This window comes from Lathyrus oleraceus, chromosome 6, assembly GCF_024323335.1.
Source record: "Lathyrus oleraceus cultivar Zhongwan6 chromosome 6, CAAS_Psat_ZW6_1.0, whole genome shotgun sequence".
NCBI classification, from domain to species: Eukaryota; Viridiplantae; Streptophyta; class Magnoliopsida; order Fabales; family Fabaceae; genus Lathyrus; species Lathyrus oleraceus.
In genome coordinates this window covers 154,081,795-154,093,767 of record NC_066584.1, presented here as the reverse complement: position 1 = coordinate 154,093,767, position 11,973 = coordinate 154,081,795, and positions in this window count along the sequence as shown.

The window sequence follows — 11,973 nt, the reverse complement described above, 5'->3', positions numbered from 1 at the left end:
GGTTCTAAGAACAGAAGTTCGTCAGCTTCAGCCCTTCAGTCGCGAATAATACGTTTACCACTGAAGGTTTGGTATTATTACGGGACAAAAGACCTTCATTGACTCCCCTCAACAGGACATCCTAATAGCAAGTTCCCAGTCTCGGGATCCTCGGATTGAGCAGCGAGAATGCGCCCACCAGAGCTAACATAATCACGTCTCGGAGGAGAGGCCTCGACTGAGTTCTCGGGAAATGGTCACCAGAGTCGACGATTTCTAGAGGAACATCCTGTCGTTACGGAACACCCGTAAGACATAATATATCCAAAAGAAACCTCATCTGGGTGTGGTTCTTCACGAACGACTTAACGTAGCAACACGCCACGCAAGCCTCATGATTATCCACTCTAAAACCTGTGTGTACATTAAAGCCTGGGTAATGGGCTTATCTCTCATAGAACACCCCATCCCAACAAACAAACAAACAGATCCAACAGATGCATGCGAGCAGGTAAGCAAATAAATGTACAAAAGCATGAACACCCAATAAACAAGAAATCACACAAGCTAGGAGGGACTCGCTTAGGGAAGATGGACCAGCAAGAGGGCAACTTCTTAGTGTCCCCAGCAGAGTCGCCAGCTGTCGCAACCTGAAAAATACAGTGCGCGAAAAAACAACCGGCGAAAGAAAATGACAGAAGAGTCGCCACCGTGCGTTATTCATCCCAAAGGAGGGAAAGGAAACGCTCGAAGTAAACCTGAAAAAGGAAAGGACAAGACGGGGTCTTGCAACCAAATCTTGGGTTTGGGAGTCGGTTATGCGAAGGGAAGGTATTAACACCCCTACGCATCCGTAGTACTCTACGGGATCCACTTTTGTAGTTCTTGTCTAAAGGGTGTGGATTTATCTAATGTGTTATTTACTAAAAAAAGGGGGTTAAATGAAAATGACTCGCGCGGATGTCGCATCCACTGCATACGTATCTCATCTGAATATGAGAATCAGAGTCTTCGTAGCTCGGCTACCTAGGGGTTAAGGGTAATTGTGCTCGCTAAGACATCACATCTTATGCCTACGTATCTCATCTGGCCTGAGAATCAGAGCAAAACGTAATTCGGCTAACTATGGGGTTATGGATTGGGTTTTGGACGAACGACGTCACTACGCAATCTACCGGATGCTCGACCTTTGGAGACTTACTCGCCTGTAGTAGAAAGAGTTAACGTGTTGCTTTGGGTTTTAGGGTTTGGGATGCTCAAGGGCAAAAAGGCAGTCCTTGACGAAGGAACCGCGCTACCTGCAGGGATACGAACACATACAAAACAAACATGTATAAAGTAAATGAGCCAACAAGGGGCTCAGAAGTAAATAAACAAAAGAAAACAAATGCCTCCTATCGAGGTCTTCCAGCTAAGAAAACGATAAAATGCGGAAAAGAGGTAAAAGTACCACACGGATAAAGATCCGAAGTAACAACAATTAAAGGAGTAAGAAACCCAGGGATCTCCCAAGCTGATGCCATCAAAGAAAGGTGAGTCAGTACAGGTAATCGGAATGAACCTCCAGGGGGTATTGTAGCACCTCAAATTTGCACCTCCCATTTGTATATACATTTTCATTTTAGGTCATTAACATTGCATTGTCCATGGCATAGCTCATTGCATTATCCATGGCATAGCTCATTGCATTATCATTTGCATAGTCAACAGTCATCAGGCAAGATCAGTCAAGACTGGTTAGGAGGTTCAGTTGTGCAAGCAAGCAAGTGCATTTTCTATGGAATCAAAGCCCTAGGGTTGGTTCAAGGAGTTCATATGATTCAAGGATCATTTTGAAGTGGTTTGGTCAAGTGTTGAAGGCTCAAGGCTCATCAGTCAATGATCAATTCATCTGAAACCCTAGAAAGTCAACAGAAGTCAACTGTCAGTTCAATCATGGATTTGAAGGTGGGAGATGGTTAGAGAGGCCTCATTCATGTCCAAACAAGTCTCATTTGACATTTCAAACATCAACAATGAAGAATTTGAGGTCAGATCAAAACTTTCCAAATATAGTAAGTGACCTGTAATTTGAAATTGCCAAAAATGGAAAGGTTTTCTCCTCAAGATTACATCTTCAAGAAAGCTTCAAATGAAATTTTGTCCAACATTAAAGTTGAAGATCTTTCTCTCCCATTTCCAAAAAGTCCAAGATCATGAATTTCTCATGTATGGTTGAAAAGATATGGATCAAACATGGCCAAGTGAACATGGAACTTCAAACATGCATAACTTTCAAACCATAAGTCCAATTGAGATGGCTCTTTTTGCAACATTCATGTCTTGACATACACTATCCAAATCATACATCACAAGCCATGCATTCTCATCACATAATCATTTGGTTTTTCATTTGAATTTTGGAGGGAATTTTCAAATTTAAAAATAATGCATTGTTTACATATTCCAACACTTGCATTGGCTTCCAAATGAGGTTTTAAGTGAAATTCCCATGCCACACGTGCACTGTTCCATTCAACTTTCATGCATAAGGTGAATTATCCAAATTGGCATGTTCACTCTCATTTCCCTGATCCAATTACCAAATGGCCTAAGCATGATTAAGGGATGATTAACACAGCATATATATAGTAAATCATAACTGTTTTTCTGCTAACAACATCACAATTTCCAGATCTAGAATTTCTTCACAAATTTTCTCTCACTTTTTTCTTCAATTTTCTCCAAACACATTGCATTGTTCTTGATTCATTCATCATCTAGAAGCATTATTGAGCATTGCTGAACCAAGATCCAAGGGAATTCGTGCAAGGTGGAAGCATACTTGAAGCTTGATACATCAATGGTGAACTTCAATTCTGTTGGAATCAAGCTAGATTAAGCCTCAAGCCTTCATCCATTCATCCATACAAGTGCTTTAGAAGATCTGTTTGAGCATAGCAAGGCCTGAATCAAGCTATTCCAATTCTGTTTTCTTCAAAAGGTCAGAAATCGCATCTCTCCATTCTTAAATTGCTTATGCTAGTTTTGTAGATCTTTGAACACTGGTCAATTTGAGCTTTGTTTCATAGAAATCCATGTAGAATTGAGTTAGTTATGCTGATTTGAAGATTCACATGTGAAACTTGATTGCTTCGATTTGTTCATGTTAGTTAGAATTAGGTTAAACTAGGCATTGATCCTCGATGTATGTTGGAAGATGAACACATTGATATGCTTGTTTTGAAAATCTGAGAAAATTGTTCTTGATAGTGTACTGTTCATGATGAATGTGTTTGAAGATGATGAAGAACAATTCCCAGGCACGCGTTTGATCCTCCAAAATGTTTTCTCCAGCATTTGCATGTGTTTTTCCAGCGTGCGTTTCTGATTGGTGCATGTAATGGCCATGCACGCTTTTGATTGGTTCACTTGGCCACGTCATAAGTGAAACGGCCGCGTTTCGTGCAGCCGAGCGCGCCTCATTCAAAATTGTCCTCCCTTCGATCCTGGCTCATGACCTTTATTCAAAATGCATTCCATTTTATTTGGTTTCCCTCCATTACATTCATACATGCTTCACTTACATTTTTTATTTTTTCTTTCACTTCAAAAATTCGTAAATAATTGATAAATGATCCAAAAATGTTGGGAATTTTTGCATTAGATCACATTTTCTCTCTAGTTTTTTGTGGTTATTTTTCCATAAATTGTGCATGGCTGGAAAATTATTTGCCCTAGGGTTTGTGGTTATTTTGAAGTGTCTTGAATTTCAATTGTTTGTGAAATGCTTGTGCTTTATCCTATGGATGTGAAATTTTGCACATTGTTTCTAGACATGTTGAAGTTTGTTTTGGCTTTGGTTGAGGTTTTTACCATGTTTCATTTCTGTTTTAGGCCTGTGCTAAGTTGGTGTAACATTTGGTGTCCTATTTGGGCTTGTTTTGATTGCCTTGCCTTATACAATTTGATTACCATGCCTAATCATGTCCAATTGCCCTAATTTTTTTGTGTGTTGACCATGTTGTATGTTCTGTTTAGCCATGAATTTTCTTGAGATTAATTGAATCATTTTTGAATTAATGTGCATTTGTTCATTCTGTTGTCTCAATGTGCTTTCAACTTGCATACCTTACCATGATTGGTTTATGAAATGAATTTAGTGAATGATAATGATATGAGACCTTTTGGATTGGGTTCTTAATTGATTGAGGTAGATTCATGTTGGATTTCATGTTCTGTTTTGAATTTTTCTCCCTCTTTGACCCTAGGCCTTGCCCTAGTGGTTTGTTGCTTATGTTTGAGCTTTGTTTTCAGGTTAAGAAGCACATGGCCATAATGGGATTGATTCACTTGCTTGAGTTGACTAATTGGTTAATGTTGAATAATCTTGATTTGTTTTGTAGGTTGATGCCAAGACATTTGTATTTGAGCTTGTGCCTTGCACCTTGTTGCATTGCTTGTTTGACTGTGTACTGTTGACTGTTGACTATTGGTTGTCTGTTTGACTTTTTGACTTGTATACTGATTGAGTTAGATTTTTTTCAGGTACATAAGTTGCTTAAGTTCTTTTGAACTTGCTTTTGCTTTTGCTTGGTTGCTTAAGCATTGAGGTATAACTCTCTGACTTCATGTAGTCTGGAAGACCTGTCTTGTTACTTGGGCAGGCACCTGTCTGAAGCCCTCCTTAAGAGGCAATGCTTGTGTTTGTTTATCTTTGTGCCAAGCAGGAAAAGACCTCTATGAGGCAATTGGCAGATAAAAGAGATGTGAAATCCATCTTCTGCTATTCAGTGTGTCATTCACCTTGCTCACACACCTTGTGTTGATGCATTATGGATACTACCCCAAGATCTTTGTTGAGTCAGTCATGTGTGGAGAAGAGTTCCAACTTTTTGAACTCCCACACTTTCATTTGTCTGAAGCTCTCCCAGGCCAGGGATAAGAGCTGTGAGGTCTTACCCTCACTTCCCATTTCATTTGCTTCACCCTAACTCTCAATGTTAGGGTTAAGAGCTAACTACACCCGATTCCAGTTGGCTTGTGTTTCACAGCCTAACCTTGTGTGAGCCCACTTTGTTTGTATATAGTGTGTGCTAATTGTGTGAATGTTTGCTTTGCCTGTGCTGATTAGGATAGCTTGCTCCCTGTGCAAGTTAGATAGCAACCTTAACATAGGGATGGTATGCATGACAACTTCTAGGCTCGAGTCGTAGTCTCCCTAGTAGTTTGTGTCTCCCTTTGTATCTGGTTAGGCTAGTTCTTTCCCTGTGTAGGGGAACTACGTCGCCCTGATCCTCATACCAGATGAGGTACGTAGGCAGGAGATGAGCTGATCTCTCCGGGCGCCCTTTTTCTTTTTCAACCCCTTTGTGTGTGTAGGAGTCTGACATAAGTCCAGCGATTGGCAGTCGGTTTCCTGTGTCTTGTTTGCTTGTTGGAGTTTAACATAAGTCCAGCGATTGGCAGTTGGTTTCCTGTGTGTGTGTGTTTGTTGGTTTGGAGTCTGATGTAAGTCCAGCGATTGGCATTCGGTTTCCATGTTTGCCTGTTTGTGTGGAGTCTGACGTAAGTCTAGCGATTGGCAGTCGGTTTCCTGTGTGGTTTTGTTTGGCGTGCGTTAGCCGAGCTACGAGTGCTCTGATTCTTCTTCTGTCAGAGAAGATACGTATGCATAGGATGCGACATCCTAGCGAGCACGTTTTCCCCTGTCCCGAACTACGTCGACTCTGATGTTTGTGCCTGACAGACTACGTAGGCCCAAGATGCGATATCCTGCCGAGTTAGTTTCTTTTGTCTTTCCTGTGTCTCCTTTCAGCCTTGTGTGCAGTTTGTAAGCAGTGTTTAGCAACCTTTATCCTTCCTTTTGTGCGTGGATCCCGTCGAGTACGACAGATGCGTACGGGTGCTAATACCTTCCCTTCGCATAACCGACTCCCGATCCCATCTCTCTCTAGTTGCGAGACCATGTCTTTTCCAGGTTTACTTCGAGCGTTTCCTTTCCCTCTTTTGGGATATATAACGCACGGTGGCGGCTCTGTTGTTTTGTTTTCCCGCCGGTTTTTCGCGTAATGCGACAGGTATCCCACAAATAAAGTGGGAAAACCACGTAAACCATCTCTGCAAGAGTCTGTGAGCCCTCACAAAAACTCAACAAAAGGGTTAGTGAAACACGATAAACATTTTTTTCATGGATAACAATATGGTTTCAGAAACCTCAAACCCTGTGGCATACATTTCAGAAATCATGTGATTAAACATTCAAGGCATAGGTTTCACCCATATGCATTAAACCCGTGGGAAAAACATAATGAAATTCATCCATCATACCTCATACATTCAGATGATCCAAATTAAGAGCATAAAATCATGGGAATGAGGAAAACCTGATGGGAGAGACCGGTTGAAATCAAATGGCACGGCTGGGTTTGCAAGGCAATGTTAGGGTTTGCGTGAGATGAAAGTGTGTGAGTCAGATTGAATTTTTCAGAGCTGCCTGGGGGTTGCTCTGAGTTCTCTGTCAGGTTTCTCTTCAGGTTTTGTCCAGGGTTTTGTTCCAAGGAAACCTCAGAGTATTTTTGCTTCCCTTCCTTTTTCTGTCTGATCTCCCTCTTTTATAACTTGATTTTCATGGCTTTGTGGGCTCAAATGAGAGAGGTCCAAGTCCAAGTTTTTCTATTATATTTTATTTATTATTTTTTTTTGTTTTTTTATTATTATTTTTATTTATTTATTTATTTTTGTAAAAAATTATTATTATTATTTTTTTTTAAAAGTTTCTTGGATCTAATTCTGATTGACATGATGAAATGCAATATGAAATGCTAAATGAATGCATGAATGAGGAGGGCAAATTTTGGGGTGTTACACCGTGCCATGCGTGCATGTTGACTGCTGAGTGTGCGTGCCACCGTGTTTAATGAAACAGTGAGTTTTTTTATTTGAATGTGGAGCGTTTGATCAGATGAGCGCGCCTTATCCAACGGTCCCTGTTTTATCTGGATTTTATTTGAATGTTTTCTTTTCCCTCCTATTTTTTATGTTATTTCATTTGTTTTGCTCACCTTTGAAAAATCATTAAAAATAGAAGAATGATCCAAATTAACTCCAATTTTTTTTCATAGTTTTGTTTTAATGTCTAGTTTTTTTTAATATTATTTTCATGATTTGTTGATGTCGGATTTTTAATGTGTGAATTTTTTGATCCATGCCATGCTATTTTGATATGTTACATTCAATGCTTTGTGGAATCTTCATCTTTGATCCAATTGATCTGATTTTTTGCATGCTTGATCTTCATACCTGATGTGAATTTTTGATAACTGGTTTGGAATTTTTCTCATATGCTATCATTGTTTTTGACACATGAAGATGAATGTGACAATTTGTGTCACATTTTTGGCATTCAATTTGTGCATTTTTGTTCATCTAGCATTTGAACCTTTCTGGATTTTTTCTTTTGCACATTGTTTGTTAATGACATGAGGAGCTTGCATAAAAAATTTCAAAGCCTTTGCATGCATTTCTGTTTTGATTTGGATTTTCTAATTTGAAAGTTCACTTTGTGCACATTTTTTGGTCATTGCATAGCATAGGCCATTTGAGATATTTGCTTAATGAATTGATACTGGTCATTTTGAGGACATTTTGTGACATGTTTGAATGTGCATTATGTGGAAGATTGGGTTCTGTTTTGATCATTTGGTTTGGTTTTGAACTTAGTCTTTGTACTAGTGTTTTGTGCATAAACTAACTGTGCTTTGTGTTTCAGGTTTGGACATTTGGCATTGATGGTTGATTTGTTCTCACTTTGTAAGATGCAAATGATTTGAGTTCTAACTCTTGTTTGTTTTGTAGGTTCTAATTGATGTGCTTGAGCTCATTTGAGTGCTTGAGCATTGTTCATTGAGTTGTGTAACTGTGAATGGTTCCACTGTTTGTCTGTTTGTTTTTTGACTGAAATATTAACTGTTTAGTTTTTGTACAGGTACATTAGTTGCTTTCTTTTAGCTCTTGCTTGTGCTTTGGATTGTGGTTGATACACCACTTAGGTAGTTATCTTCTTACTCCATGTAGTCTAGAAGTCCTGTCACCTTTTTGGCAGGCATTTTGCTGACAAGTCCTCCTTAAGAGGCTCTGTTTGTGTTTGTTTACAATTGTGCCAAAGACCTCCAAGATGAGGCATGTGCTACTTGATAAGTCCTCCAATAGTTGAGGAAATTGATGGATAAAAGGGATTAGTAGCCAATCCCCCGTTATTCAGTGAGTCGTTCATTATGCTCGCACTACATGCTGATGCTTTTGAACATGTACCCAAGATCTTTGTCCAGTGTTTGTAAAGTGGAATAGGATCCCACTTTCTGGATCCCCACGCTTTCTTTGTCATGAGCTCACCTAGGCCAGGGTTAAGAGCATGAGGTCTCATCCTCATTTCCATCTTTGATCAGCTTCACCCTAACTCTCAATGTTAGTGGTTAAGAGCTACAAATTACCCTTGTACATTTTGGCTTGTTTGTCGAGGTTGATATGACCCCTCTTGACTAAAGCCCACCCTTTTGGTTTGAAGCCTCTTGTATGTATATAGTGTGTGATGTTTGTTTGCATGTTTGCTTTTGATGTGTGTGCTTTTGATATTTGTTTGTTATGGTTGGGAGTCAGATATAAGTCCATGTATTGGCATTCTGTTTCTGTTTTGTTGTTAGGAGTCGGATATAAGTCCATGTATTGGCATTCTGTTTCCGTTTTGTTGTTAGGAGTTGGGTGTAAGTCCATGTATTGGCATCCTGTTTCCTTTTATTGAGGATCTCTTATGAGACTTGTGTGATTGCTTTTGCTTTGTGCTTGCTTATTCCAAAGGATGGGATCTACTTGGATCATCTATATGATCTCAAGAGAGGAACTCCTAGTGTGGTTTCATTTCTTACCCATCATCCTTTCATCTTCATTTCTCCATCCTAACCTAAACCAAAACCTTTTATGCAAACATTTGACTTTGTTTTCTATATTACAAACCTAAGCCTTAGGCTTTTGATTTTCAAACTTTCTTTTCATAATACTCATGTCGAAATGAATCTTTAAGTCAACCTTGACCATTTTTGTACATACTTCCAATTGGTAAATATAACCCATTCAAATTTCTTTTGTGGTTTCAATGATCACTTCTTAATCAATTTTTTCATAACCTTTTGCTATTAGGTTTGAGTTATCTTTGTGGTAGATGTAATACTCACATATGTCCTTAGTGATGGACAATGAGCCTTCCATGCTTATTATAGGGTTAACCCCTCACTAGCATGTTGAAGCTATCCTCACATGGTGGACTTGTGGTTTTTCAGTTTGAGTTTTCTCCCTTTGATAACAAAAGACCTTAAGGCTTTTGGACCAATCAATCCACTCATTTGTTTTGAAATTTTTTACCCAAACTACGAGGTTTTGATCCTAATCTTTTTATAAGAGGGTACGTAGGCAATGGGTTTATCCATCCAAACACAAAATGTAAATACTTGTATATTCTTTTCTCATCTCTTCAATCATGTTTGCACAAATAAAAAATTTCAAAAAAAACAATAATCTTTGCAACAAGTATGAAAAGGCCTCCCTAGGAGTACCTAGGATGTTTTGGGTTCCTAACACCTTCCCATTGCATAACCAACCCCCTTACCCATATCTATGTTTCTTTTACTAGTTTTGTTTGTAAAACTTTTAGGTTTTTGTTCGCTTTCTAACCTTTCCCTTGGATAAATAGAAGTGCGGTGGCGACTCGACTTTGTATGATTTACCTTGGATTTAGTCAATATCTCCAATGGTAACGAATACACCGCTACACATGGGTACCGTACATCCATCAGGACTTCAATAGGGGAAACTCCGTTCTCTCTTGTCTATGGTATGGAAGTTGTGCTCCCAGTAGAGGTTGAGATCCCGTCACTGCGTGTGCTAATGGAAGCCAAGCTGATAGAAGTTGAATGGTGTCAAACTAGATATGATCATTTGAATTTGATTGAAGAGAAGAGATTGATTGCCATGTGTCATAGTCAGTTATATCAACAAAGATTGAAGAAGGCATTTGATAAGAAGGTCAGGCCTCGTGTGTTTAGAGAATGTGACCTCGTGCTCAAGAAGATTTTATCTTTCAAACCTGATGCTAGGGGCAAATGGACTCCTAATTATGAAGGCCTCGTGTATTCCCCGACGTAGTTTATCTTCAGATATTGAAGATTCCTCATTTTTTGCAGTTTTGGATTCTGAGAAGTATTTCGGTTTGGTCCCCTGCAGGGTTGTCTCCCATTTGATTTGGTGTTGACCTAAAATTCCCTGCAGAGTTGAAAATTTGGGTCCTCAGCAGATCTTTTCTCTTTCCTCAGTCGGGGTTGAGTTATTCAGAGCTAGATGACTTATGTTCACCCCCATCATTTTCTCTAGTTGGTGTTTCCATCTTGGTGAGATTAGCCGAGTGTTGAAACAATGATTCGAATCTGTGATATTTGTATCCTTTGTGTTGTTTCGTCAGCATAGCCATCAATCATATACATGCACATTCATCATATATTTCATTATGCATTTTGGATTTGATTTTGTTATTCTAATCCCCTGTTTTTGTGATATCATTATCTATACAGATTTGGTGTCTCTGTCCTCCTTCAATTGTAGAGTATCAACCCCCTTAAGCAAAAAGAGTTTAACCTTTCTCATTCCCACTAAGTTATTTCCTCGTAGGTGATCATTATTTCAGTTTCCTCCCTAGTTAATTATCTGGATGTAACCACTCCCCTTGAATTATATCCTTATTGGGTTGAGTCTTTGTTTGACCGTTTCTTTCTAGTTACTACCTAGATAGATATTTTGGTCCCCTGAGAGTTTATTCCCTAGTAACTGGTAATATTCTTCTCGGTCTGTGAGTACTGTACTTTTGCCCAATACCCGGTAAAAGTAATCTACTTCCTTTATTTCCCCCAGCGAATTCGTTTTCACGTTTCCCTAGGCAATATATCCTTGATATGTTCATCCTAACCGGTGACAAATATTCTTCCTTTTTGGTTTTCTACCCAGTAAGAAGGTAGTTGTAATCCCTACTTTTACTCCTCAGAGAGTTAATCCTTGATATGTTCATCTTAACCGAATGCAGATTTTCTCCTCTTTTTGGTCTTCTGCCCAGTAATTGGTAGTTGTAAATCCTACTTTCCCCTCTGAGTCTATCCTTGATATGTTCATCCTAACCGATGACGGATATTCTCTCTTTGGTATTCTATCCAGTAATTGATATATATAATTCCTATTTTCCCCGACAGTCTATCCTTGATATGTTCATCCTAACCGATGACGGATATTCTTCCTTTGAGTTATCCTTGATATGTTCACTTTAATCAGTGACCGAATACTCTCTCTTTGGTCTTCTACCCAGTAACCGGTAGTTGTAAACCCTATTTGATCTTTTTCCCCAACAGGCTATTCTTATCCAGTAACCGGTAACGAATACACCTCTTTTTTCCTCAACGAGTCATCCTTGATATGTTTACCCTAATCGGTAATGGATGTCCCTCTGTCAGAGTATATTATCTTCCTACCCAGTAAACGGTAATAGATGATATATTTTTGGTACTCCTGTCTTGAAGATAATTCTTCCCCAGTTGAGTTTAATTCAGGTATTTCAGCTTTGTTCTGATCCACCCGTTTCCCCTGCAGAGTTTCCCTTATCCCCAACCGAATCCTTCCATTGATTTATTTTCATGGAAATTCCTCTCGTGTCTCCAACAGTTTTCAAGTCTTAGCCTGGCATACACATAGCTTTTATCCCCCAGAGTCTTCGTCTCCCCAGTGAGTTTTCCTTATGGAATGCAATTTGCTCCTGTGGACTCGCAGTCTCTCCAGAGTCTTTTTTCTTTGTGGCAATATATTCCTCCACAAAGATTATTTTAACATGCATATCATATGTGTAACACCCCGATAATAATATGATAATTATTTAAATTAAGTTAATAATATATTTATTAATTTAATTAGATAATTGGATTATTA